Raw genomic sequence first — 13,232 nt, forward strand, 5'->3', positions numbered from 1 at the left:
GAACAGATGTAATTACATTTTGGGAAAAGTAGGTCAAAGTTCAAAATTTGTATGAATTTTTTGAATCTTTTTTTTTCCTCCCATTTACTTATAATGGGCGACACGTCACGTCTATAAAAACATCGATTTTGTTTCAATTTACTTCAAACTTGGCACATATACAGCGGCAATTGATATGCTGACATCAGCTGGATCGATGCAAAAATAAGCTACAATACGTGCAGGGGCGGGGTTTGTTGTGCCTGGAACCACTTGTTTGAAATATTGTCTTTATCCAAAAAATGCGGAACAAACTGAATTGACTCTGTTATGTTTAATTTTTTTTTTTTGATATTTCTATTTTAAATTATTATTATTATTATCATTATTTGTCTTGTGTTCTTTGTGTCTGTAAGCCTTTGCATGATGTTAGTTTATTTGTTTGGATGATTTTTCCTTTTCACATCTTGATGTTTGTCCAAAATTTCTTGATGGTTTGTATACACATATATTTTCGATAAATTTGGAAAAAAAATAAAATATAATATGTGCGAGGGGCGGGGTTTGTTGTGCCTAGCACCACTTGTTTTCATTTATCTATACTCTTTAGCAGCAAAACTATTGGTTGAAATTATCTCAAATTGGGTTTATAGATTTCCAGTGACTCAGAATAGATGTGCTTACATTTTGGGAAAAGTAGGTTAAAGTTCAAGTTTTTGATGAATTTTTAATCTTTTTTTTCTCCTATTTACTCATAATGGGTAAAATTTGTCTATGCTGTTTACGTCTATGCAGACACCACCACACGCATAGACATGATGACATCAGCTGGATCGATGCCAAAATGAGCTACACTACGTACGAGGGGCGGGGTTTGTTGTGCCTGGAACCACTTGTTTTATTTATGGTTAAATATTTATTTTCAAAGAAATTACTTGTAGAATTAAGGGCAGAGTTTTGTTTTTATTTGACTGTAAGTTTGATCAAGTTCAACATAAATTAAGCTATTAAATGATTTTGTATGCAACATTACTTTTTCTACCTCACCTTTCTACCTATTTTTGCTATTTGTTAAGTATTGTTTTAACTTTAATAAATGTTTCTCTCTTTTTAAAAAAAAAAATTGAGACTCGTAACATTTGTTATCACCAGTCACTTTTCCATTGACCCTCAAATTGCATCAATATAACTTGCGCATAAAAATTTACCTAAAGGAAAACTGACAATTTCTCCATAACTCTTGTTTTTTTATTAAAAGTTTTTGCGCTGGCAAGAGGTGTTTTTTGGGTGTTATTAATTATTAGAGTTGGAGTCCTGTGGGACCTTATTCTGAACAAAAAAATTACACTTAAGTCGATGATAACCGACAAGTCACTGAAGATGTCTCTGCACCTCCAACATGCTCAGACTTGTAGTAATTTCTTGAGTGTCTGAGAATGAGATCCAACATGAGGAGACACCAGTTACTTTGGTGTTGGTGGCTGTTGGTGACTTGTATTATACAGTATGTGATGACACATGTAGTTCACAGAGGCATTTCACACTATACTACATGTCATTTTACTACCTTCAACACAAACTGTGACTTGGTTTGTTTAGTAAAATTATGTTTTAAAAAGACAAACATTATATGCATAGTTGAGAGCACCATCAGCCGCTGGTCAGATTTATTCTTAAATTAGATGCCATGGGGGACACATAATATGAGGATATTATTCTGAAAACATATTTTACAGATAACTAGGCATTATTAACAATTCTAATTTTGTCTTCTGTTATTTAAGACATACATATCTGCTCTCATGGATATGTTTCTCCATACAGAAAACAAAAACAAAATTCCAGCTGTTTTAAACCACAAATACCATGAAATATGATACTATGAGTACAACAGGAGAGACTGTGTTTCAGGTTTAGATGCAAAGTGATAACTAAGAAATTTAAGAAAAGAAAAAAATGACACCCTTCTCTGAACTTAAAACACACCATACCTGCTTCCATTCTAAACACACTAAAAAAATAAATAAATAAATAAAAATTGTATATATATATATATATATATATATATATATATATAACTCCTTATGAGTCCTTATAGGCACTTTTAGCTACATTAAATTAAATAATGACTCTAAGTACAGTGATTTGATGATTCTATTTGATAAATAATACACAGTATTCATTCATTAATCATGTATATAAATGTTTATATCAGTGAAATGCATGCATACACTGGTTAAGCCTTCACTTGTTCTGATAGTTTGTCATATATCCTGTGCCAAGTTACAGTTGCACAGATTGTATATTAGTTGTTTCAAGAAGGGACTTAGAGAAGGGTCGACTGGTAGGGCTCATGAAACATAAGTTCTTCAAAATCTTCACTTTGCATGTGGAGAAGAGGCCAATGCACAGTGGCAAATTTTCAGTTTTGCACTATATTCATGTTAATGTAGGCAGGACGTTAAGTACCAAAGAGAAAATGACTCTTCTTATGGCACTAGTCCAATCATAAGCAAAGCATTTTAGTTGTTAGTAGTGTGACGAGATCTCGTGCCACGAGATCCCCACTGTGCGGTCCATGCGTGCCTCACAATTTCACTGCAGGCGCGCCTGGAAATAATACACGGCAACCGAGTGACAGACAAGACACGGACAATATGTAAGCACTGTAAGAAAATAGTACTGTACACCACAGCTAACATGAGCACTATGTAAAGACACATACAGAACCACCACAGCTCACTTCTAAAATCCACTGCACCTGTGATGAACACAGCTAAAGGCCAGACAACACTGACAGATGCCTTTGTACTTAAACTCCCAGAGCTAAGCACCACAGCCACGTCAATAACGAGAATCATCAGCGTTTTCATTGCAGTGGATATGAGGCCATTTTACAATTTTGCACATTGTTTGCACTTTAAAAAATGAAATATTTAATTTTATTTGTGGAAAGAACTTCAACGTTAAAAGCTCTAGCTTAGCTCATACACGGATGCAAGTTATAAAACATTTCAAACTGCACCTACATTGTTTTGTAACTGTTAAAATAAAAAAAAGTCTGTTCGTCCAGTTGAATATTTTGTCATTTTAGTTTCCTTAAAAATAATGTGAAATATCATCTCATTCTCATGAACCCTGTACAGCCTGATCACAATCAAGGGTACCAGAAAGGGTGCACATATAGATAAAAAATAATAATGCTCTATCAAAAAATCAGACAGGACATATTATTTGTCTGATATTTAAGTCCAAAATATTTTTGTATCATGGTGTCTACTAAAAATGTCACAGGCTTGTACCCCTGTCAAATCAGAAATTATTGGGTGTACGGACACTATAGCCTAATAGCCTCCATATTTAATGCCTACAAAGATATACAAATGTTTCAGCACTCAGGATAATCATGCACTGTTTATTGCATAGATGCGTGCTGAAAAATTCCATATATTGACAGAAACAATAAAATTAGACCCATTTATTTTGAATATGGTGTACGGACACTACTTGGTGTACGGACTCTACAAGACTGGAATGGAAATCTGGCTTACCACATGGTCACATCTGTTAGATCTGTAACTAAGTCTTCTGGTACAGGAGGAAATAAACATTTGTGAACAAGTTATAACAATATATCTATAAGGCATATACGCCATATTATTGATGGAAGTATATTGGTGTACAGACACTACATGAATTTTGGTGAACAACGCACCATTGAAAACATGCGGTTGGACGTAAACATCCGTTTGACACATTGTTACCAAATTTTCTGCAGCCAGGGAGCATACCAAAATCTGTCTAGTTGTGCATATTTAGTCATAATAATACTGAAATAACAGGTTCCCATTCTATTATTACAACTAAAGGGCTGTAAAAGAAGGGTTTTCAGAACAAAATAGTTGATTGTCTTAATACTGAAAATAAGAATTGATAATCAAACAGCTGTTCAACAAAAATGATCAATAAATGAAAAGCAATGTGATGTGTGTATTTTGTAATAAAAAAGACACAGGAGTTGAGTAGTAATTATTTATTGTGTTACAAAACATTATGTACGATAATTTTGCTCTCTTATAACAATAAAATTATGCACATGTTTTCTTGCTCATTGGGTCACCATTTTATCAGTTTTTATCTGATTTTCTTCAAATTTGGAGGATTGCAAGATCTAGTAATAAGATGGCCGAAGAAACATTTTGCGAATTGTTTTGGGGGTATCGTTTTGCAATACTGATTAATAACTGATGCAAATCTACTTGTACACCTTGATTGTGATCAGGCCGAGTATCGTGTATCGTATCGTCTTGTGAGCTGAGTGTATCGTCACACCTCTGTATATTAGCATCAGGGATGGGAATTGAGAACCGGTTCTTTTTGAGAACTGGTTCCCAGTAGCTCGATTCATTGGAATCGTTTGCCTGCCTGCTTAACGATTCTACTTATCGATTCCACCTTCGTTGCGCATGTGCGATGACGTCACACGTACGCTGCATTGTTTTGGTCAGAACGTAGCCAACATGGTGTTGAGGCAGAAACGGTCTAAAAAGACGACACTAGGTCCACTTACTTTGAACACTGTCAAAGCTTCCATTTCTTCAAAAGGGTGGAATCCCTCCAATATCCTCAAACGTTTGTCCACAGCATGTGATTCATTTACAGGAATGTCACATATTTGATACGTTACTTGGCAGCGTTTGTGAATGTAGCAGCAGAGTGAACGCCGGGCCGGTTCCAGTTCTGGTTCCGGTGCGGGCAACAAACATCGTAACTCCTCAAATACAAGTTTCCGAAAGTAAGAAGGGAAAGGAAATGAGGTGCACAACAACGGGAGGCAAGCCATGCCAAGTCAAACCGGTTCCACGTAGTAGAAATGCGGCAATAGAGGAATTAGTAAAGCGTCTTTAGTTTCACTTTCACTGTACATAACCCCCCCCCCCGAACCGGAACTGGTCCGGCATCAGCTATTATAATTATTTGTACATACTGTATATGTTATGTTTTCTGTGCAGAGATGGAAATATAAATGACAGTTAATGCAAACACACCCGTTTGTACTGTTTTATTCCCTCACCCAATGAGAATCAATAAGGAATTGGATAAGCAATATCGATAATTGAATCGGAATCGTTAAATTCTTAATGATTCCCATCCCTAATTAGCATCATAATTCATATGCAACAACTTCCCTAATATCGTTACAGAGGCAGTAATTATGAGGTAGTTGAGGGAAAACTGCTCCTTAAAGCCCTAGTAGGTGTGTAACAGTCATTAGTAAGAGCTTTGACCAAAAATAAAAAGAGTCAGTGCATTACTCGGCAGCTAGTTAACGGTCATGTTTCCCTCGACTCCATTCCTTGCGATTCATCTCTTCATTAGCAGACACTACAATGTCTTATCTCGGTGAAAATATTCGACATGTCTGCACTTTGCGTGAACCGTGTTAATCTACAATGATTAGCAGGGCTGTGTGCAAAATGCAAATGATGTTTTCTGTTTCCTCCAGGTGTGAGTGAATCCCCAGCTTCCCTCCAGCCCCGGTTGTCATGGTGATACAGCCACATCCAGGGCGTGAGTAACTGGCTGAATACCTTGGGAATCCCCCCCCAACCCCCCACTACCCCCCCACCACCTCTCTCACTTTCACCTCATCTCTATCCCCTCCCAAAACTCTCACCGGGTACCTTCATCCCAGACTGTATGGAAATCACCGGGCCGGGCAGCTCCTCCAATGTGAGCTGTAGCAGAACCGTAGGGATCTGGCGAGCTGTCGATCTGCCCCCCACCCCCACCCCACCCCTTCTTCCCACCACCACCACCCCCCCTCACCTACCCACCCACCCATCCCTCCAGTCTTTTCTTGTTTCTGTCTGCTTCATCTCTCAGCCAACCCCGTCACATTATGCAGAAGAGCCGTCCATAGAGACCCCGTCACGCTCCTTTATTAGCGTCATCTCATCACAGCACAGCGGGCTTATGGCAGCCCATCCCAGCACCCACTGACTTTCGCCATGGAGGGAGAGAGGATGGCAAACCCCTGAGGTATTGATGAAGACTAATGGTAGTCATGCTGGGAGAGCTGGTCAGGTTTCTACAAGCATTAGATCCAGGAAAACTTCAGATGAAGGGTTACAGGGAATTACATTTATTAATACAGGTGAAATCTGTCTGACAGTTCCAGAATCTGTGCAAAATATAACCCATAAAAAAATTTAACCCATAAAGACCCAGAGCTGCGTTTATGGCAGTTCTCAAATGAATTTTTCTCTCTATTTAACCTTTTTTAATGAATTTATCACCATTTATTGTAATTTTACCCTCTTTATTTTCATGTTTTTCCAGTGAAAATCATGTATTTTCCTGTATTTAATTCACTGATCATGCACAAGTTGAGGATTCTTATAACAGAAACACAGAAAAAGTGACTTTTTCAGCTAATATATCAATACCAGAACGTAAAAACAAGCACCTCCATCCACTGTCATTGATCCAACTCCACTGGTTTTACTGGTGAATCAATGTAGTAGAAGATGACTGTGTTTCCATGGTAACTACAGAGACCCTGAATGTCCATATCTGATGTCCATGACAAAATGACAAACTGCATTTTACACCATTTTTCTCTAGATTTAACCTTTTCCAAGTGATTTATTAGCCGTTATTTCATTATTATCCTGAGCATTTTGCATTTTTTTGGTAATATTCATGTATTTTCCTATATATAATTAACTGATCATGCAGATGTTCATAAAAGCTCAGAGTAAATTCCAAGGTTCTTGTATCAAAACAGATAAAACTGGAAAAAAAAAGTGACTTTTTTTACTGGTGAATCAATGTTGTAGAAGATGACGGTGTTTCCACGGTAACTACGGAGCCTCTGAACATCCAAATGGGTCACATCTGATGACCATGAAAAGATGACAAACTATTTTACACCATTTTTCTCTAGATTTAACCTTTTCTAAGTGATTTATTAGCTGTTATTTCATTGTTATCCTCAGCATTTTGCATTTTTTTGTAATAATCAGGTATTTTCCTACATATAATTACCCGATCATGTAGATGCTCATAAATGTTCAGAGTAAATTCAAAGGTTATTATATCAAAACAGATAAAACTGAAGAAAATTTGACTTTTTTTTACTGGTGAATCAATGTTGTAGAAGATGACAGTGTTTCCATGGTAACTACAGAGCCTCTGAATGTCCAAATGAGTCACATCTGATGACCATGAAAAGATGACAAAATGTATTTAACCCCAATTTTGTCTACATTCAACTGTTCTTAAGTGATTTCTTACCCTTTATTTTAATATTATCCTTAGCATTTTGAAATTTGTTTTTAGTAATAATCAGGTATTTTCCTCTATATAATTAACCGTTAATAATCGCTCAGAGTAAATTCAAAGGTTATTCTATTAAAACAGATAAAACTGAAGAAAATTTGACTTTTTCAGCAAAGATGTCATTAACTCAACATAAACCAAGTGTTTCCCTCCACTGTCATTGATCAAACTCCATTGGTTTTACTGGTCAATCAGTGTTGTAGAAGATGACAGTGTTTCCATGGTAACTACAGAGTCCCTGAATGTCCATATCTGATGTCCATGACAAAATGACAAACTGCATTTTACACCATTTTTCTCTAGATTTAACCTTTTCCAAGTGATTTATTAGCCGTTATTTCATTATTATCCTGAGCATTTTGCATTTTTTTGGTAATATTCATGTATTTTCCTATATATAATTAACTGATCATGCAGATGTTCATAAAAGCTCAGAGTAAATTCCAAGGTTCTTGTATCAAACAGATAAAACTGGAAAAAAAAAGTGACTTTTTTTACTGGTGAATCAATGTTGTAGAAGATGACGGTGTTTCCACGGTAACTACGGAGCCTCTGAACATCCAAATGGGTCACATCTGATGACCATGAAAAGATGACAAACTATTTTACACCATTTTTCTCTAGATTTAACCTTTTCTAAGTGATTTATTAGCCGTTATTTCATTGTTATCCTCAGCATTTTGCATTTTTTTGTAATAATCAGGTATTTTCCTACATATAATTACCCGATCATGTAGATGCTCATAAATGTTCAGAGTAAATTCAAAGGTTATTATATCAAAACAGATAAAACTGAAGAAAATTTGACTTTTTTTTACTGGTGAATCAATGTTGTAGAAGATGACAGTGTTTCCATGGTAACTACAGAGCCTCTGAATGTCCAAATGAGTCACATCTGATGACCATGAAAAGATGACAAAATGTATTTAACCCCAATTTTGTCTACATTCAACTGTTCTTAAGTGATTTCTTACCCTTTATTTTAATATTATCCTTAGCATTTTGAAATTTTTTTTAGTAATAATCAGGTATTTTCCTCTATATAATTAACCGTTAATAATCGCTCAGAGTAAATTCAAAGGTTATTCTATTAAAACAGATAAAACTGAAGAAAATTTGACTTTTTCAGCAAAGATGTCATTAACTCAACATAAACCAAGTGTTTCCCTCCACTGTCATTGATCAAACTCCATTGGTTTTACTGGTCAATCAGTGTTGTAGAAGATGACAGTGTTTCCATGGTAACTACAAAGCCTCTAAACCTCCAAATGGGTCATATCTGATGACCATGAAAAGATGACAAACTGTATTTTACACCATTTTTCTCTAGATTTAACCTTTTCTAAGTGATTTATTAGCCGTTATTTCATTATTATCCTCAGCATTTTGCTTTTTTTTGTAATAATCAGGTATTTTCCTATATATAATTAACTGATCACATAGATGTTCATAAGAGCTCAAAGTAAATTCAAAGGTTATTATATCAAAACAGATAAAACAGAAGAAAAAGTGACTTTTTCAGCAAAGATATCATTAGCTGAACATAAACCAAGTGTTTCCATCCACTGTCATTGATCAAACTCCATTGGTTTTCCTGGTGAATCAGTGTTGTAGAAGATGACGATGTTTCCATGGTAACTACAGAGCCTCTAAACCTCCAAATGGGTCATATCTGATGACCATGAAAAGATGACAAACATTTAATCTTTCTTAAGCAATTTATTACCCTTTATGCTATTATAATCCTCAGAGCATTTTGCATTTTTTTTTTAGTAATAATCAGGTATTTTCCTTTTATATAATTAACCGTTAAAACAGATAAAACTGAAAAAAATTTGACTTTTTCAGCAAAGATGTCATTAACTCAACATAAACCAAGTGTTTCCATCCACTGTCATTGATCCAACTCCATTGGTTTTACTGGTGAATCAATGTTGTAGAAGATGACAGTGTTTCCACGGTAACTACAGAGTCCCTGAACATCCAAATGGGTCATATCTGATGACCATGAAAAGACGACAAACATTTAACCTTTCTTAAGTAATTTATTACCCTTTATTCTATTATAATCCTCAGAGCATTTTGCATTTTTTTTTTAGTAATAATCAGATATTTTCCTTTCATATAATTAACAGTTTTGATTGACAGATTTGTATTTGATGATTTGTAACGTGGATTACATTTTTATTGTTTTTACTTTAGTTTATTATTTCAATTATATTGTATTTTTTAATTCTTTTTTTGTGTATTGTTCATTTCGGGGGAGGTATTCATATAAGCCTTTTTTTTTTTTTTTTTGGCTTTTAACTTCTCCTGCACAATTTTGTTACTTGTTTGAATGTTGTTGTTTTTTTTCCACTGCTGTTTTTATTTTGTGCAAATAAATTAAAAAAAACAAAAAAAACAAACAAAAAAAAAACAGTTACAACAGATAAAACTGAAGAAAATTTGACCTTTTCAGCAAAGATATCATTAACTCAACATAAACCCAGCGTTTCCATCCACTGTCACTGATCCAACTCCATTGGTTTTACTGGTGAATCAGTGTTGTAGAAGATGACGGTGTTTCCATGGTAACTACAGAGCCTCTAAACGTCCAAATGGGTCACATCTGACGACCATGAAAAGACGAAAAACTGTATTTTACACCATTTTTTCACACTTATTGATAGGATTAATGGATCAACAGGTATGAAACAGTTTAGACCAGTAGGTTTGGGTTTAGTCGTTTCCCTTTGGTGTAATATTCCCAGTAACGCATTAAGGTTATTTTCTCATATTTTTACAAACACGTTCACAAACTGAGATGTTATTCTAATCTGAAACCTCTGTGAAAGACTCCTTAAACCAAAGCCAGTTCCACTAATAGCGATCTACTTTTGGGGGAGCTTACTGTTTTCATTTGTGCATAATGTACAAATAAGCTCGATTTAATTGTAGTGCTTTTGATTATGACACACTCAATTCCCCTCCCGTCAGTTTCCAGTCGTCTCAAGGATTCTGGGATCCAGAAATCTGTCTCTTCTTCTGTCACTCAAACAGCTTGAGGATTTGTCAAGACAGTCTGTGGTCTTTTGTTCCCAGCTTTGGGGACAACATGTTTATACCCAGAAATAAATGGTTTAAATTCAGCCGCTAATGATTTGATATGTCTAAAAAAAAAAAAAAAAAAAAATGATTATCTTTCAACCTTTCACTCTCCGTCCTCTCATACACACATACACATACACACCACCGGAATAACAAACTGATTCGATGTTGCTAGGAAACAAGTCTTTTTTTTTTTCTTTTTTTTTTTTTTTTACTGTCATTTTATTCTAATTTACTCTCTGTATTCATTTAAACACTCCAATTATGTTTTCCTCTGTGGACTACGAATGAAAAACAAAACATAAATAAAGACACGAACAGGCTGATCTTTGGTTTATCTGTGAAATTATGTGTTTAAACATCGGTAATTATGAAAGTGTGAAGGTGACAGCAACCCCTCACTCCGAAGTTGAATACAATATGGCAGCGCATACATAGTAATTAATATCGCGCACATCAGCGTCATCTGCAGCATGAAACACAATGTGATGTCTGTATGCATTCCACTAAAATAAGACGACTACTTAATCTGATATATCACAGTTGTCGGCGCGTAATATCAGCCGCCGGCTCCTATCACGACACGAATCCCTTGTCAATATTACACTTAGAACAGCCCGCGTTACTCTAATTACACGTTTAATAAAGCTACAAAACAGAAGAAATGAGTGTTCAGAAGCTCTGATAGGATCTTGGTGCTTTCAATGACATACGAGTCGAACAGCAGCGGCCAAGTTAGAGCTACTCGCAGACAAAACAGAAGCCTGGTGTGAAAGTATTTCTGAGTTCGCGGTTTGGTCTGGCAGTTTTCGCTCCCTCACGGCGCAGTTCAATAGCCGACTGAATGACCGACCCCCTTTTATAAAAACAGGGAAAGGGCGACGATAACGTAAGCCTCTGATATCCCATGATTCCCGGCGACAACACAGAGACTGTGATGTATTAGAAACAAACATCTGATCTGTGCACCTTATATTTTATTCATCAGACGAGAAGTTCAGTGTCATTATACAACAGAAACGGCATTACTAGGATGAGAGGAAGGAAAAAAAAAAAAAAAACAAACTCTCCTGGATATATTTGACAGTATTGGGTTATACTGTGAGAGCATGTCATTAGTGTAACCCCCCCCCCCAAGGCTGGAAACTCAGTTTTTTTGTTTTGTTTCATATTTAGGTTTTATTTTGTTTTATTTTATGTCTTTTTTTTATCAGATGTTAAGAGATAATTTATGTTAAAAAAAATTCCACCAGAGAAAAGTGGCTTTGCACTCGGTGTAGTTATTTTCAACATCTGAACAGTTGTGTTTTGAGAATTATCGTTTGACACGCTAGGCTAGTTCAAAACAAGAGTCATCTACTGGTGGTGTACTGGGCTGGTGTAGACTGAACCAGTACAACACTAACTAACAAACAGACGACAACAGCAGCCAGTCTACTACCATCTACAAACACCACTATGAAAGAACACCATAGAACTAAAGAAATTACATTCAACTTTTGTTCTTTTATAGTCAATAGCATCCATCCATCATCCATCCATCATCCATCCATCCATCCATCCTTCCTATCTCCCCTACCCTATCCATTCATCCAATCTACCCTATCCATCCATCCATCCATCCATCCACCCTTTCAACCCTATCCATCCATCCATCCATCCATCCACCCTTTCAACCCTATCCATCCATCCATCCATCCATCCATCCACCCTTTCAACCCTATCCATCCATCCCTCCATCCATCCATCATCCATCCATCCACCCTTTCAACCCTATCCATCCATCCATCCATCCATCCATCCTTTCAACCCTATCCATCCATCCATCCATCCATCCACCCTTTCAACCCCATCCATCCATCCATCCATCCATCCATCCATCCACATTACCCCATCCATCCATCCTTCCTTCCTTCCTTCCTACCCTTTCAACCCCATCCATCCATCCATCCATCCATCCTTCCTATCTACCCTTTCAACTCCATCCATCCATCCATCCTACCCAATCCATCCATCCATCCATCCATCCTACCTAATCCATCCATCCTACCCAATCTACAATATCTACCCCATCCATCCATCCAATCTACCCTACCCTATCCATCCATCCAGTCTACCCCATCCATCCATCCTACCCAATCTACAACATCTACCCCATCCATCCATCCATCCATCCATCCACCCTTTCAACCCTATCCATCCATCCATCCATCCATCCATCCATCCCAATCTACAATATCTACCCCATCCATCCATCCATCCATCCATCATCCATCCATCCTATCTACACTACCCCATCCATTCATCCATCCATCCATCCATCCATCCATCCATCCACACTACCCCATCCTTCCTTCCCTTTGAACCCCATCCATCCATCCATCCATCCTTCCTATCTACCCTTTCAACTCTATCCATCCATCCATCCATCCTACCCAATCCATCCATCCATCCATCCTATCCAGTCTACAATATCTACCCCATCCATCCATCCATCCATCCATTCTACCCTACCCTATCCATCCATCCATCCATCCATCCAGTCTACCCTATCCATCCATCCATCCTACCCAATCTACAATATCTACCCCATCCATCCATCCATCCATCCATCCATACCCTACCCGACCCTACCCATCCATCCATCCATCCATCCTATCTACCCTACCCTACCCATCCATCCATCCATCCATCCATCCATCCACATAAATATAATGTGGTGGTCCCTGCTCTCACACAGTAGAAACACCATAAAAAAGGTGTGAAAAAGTAACATGGTTTAAACTGGTCCTTATTTACAGGCGATTATATACTCTAAT

The 13,232-nt window shown here is 36.8% G+C and overlaps 1 protein-coding gene across 1 annotated transcript in view; it reads right to left on the reverse strand.

The window, feature by feature from the left end:
• Window positions 1–13,232, reverse strand: part of baiap3 (BAI1 associated protein 3) — a 132,874-nt gene that overhangs the window by 85,091 nt on the left and 34,551 nt on the right. The gene's annotated exons all lie outside the window — the stretch shown is intronic.

The sequence above is a fragment of the Sphaeramia orbicularis genome, chromosome 8, assembly GCF_902148855.1.
Source record: "Sphaeramia orbicularis chromosome 8, fSphaOr1.1, whole genome shotgun sequence".
Taxonomy (NCBI): Eukaryota; Metazoa; Chordata; class Actinopteri; order Kurtiformes; family Apogonidae; genus Sphaeramia; species Sphaeramia orbicularis.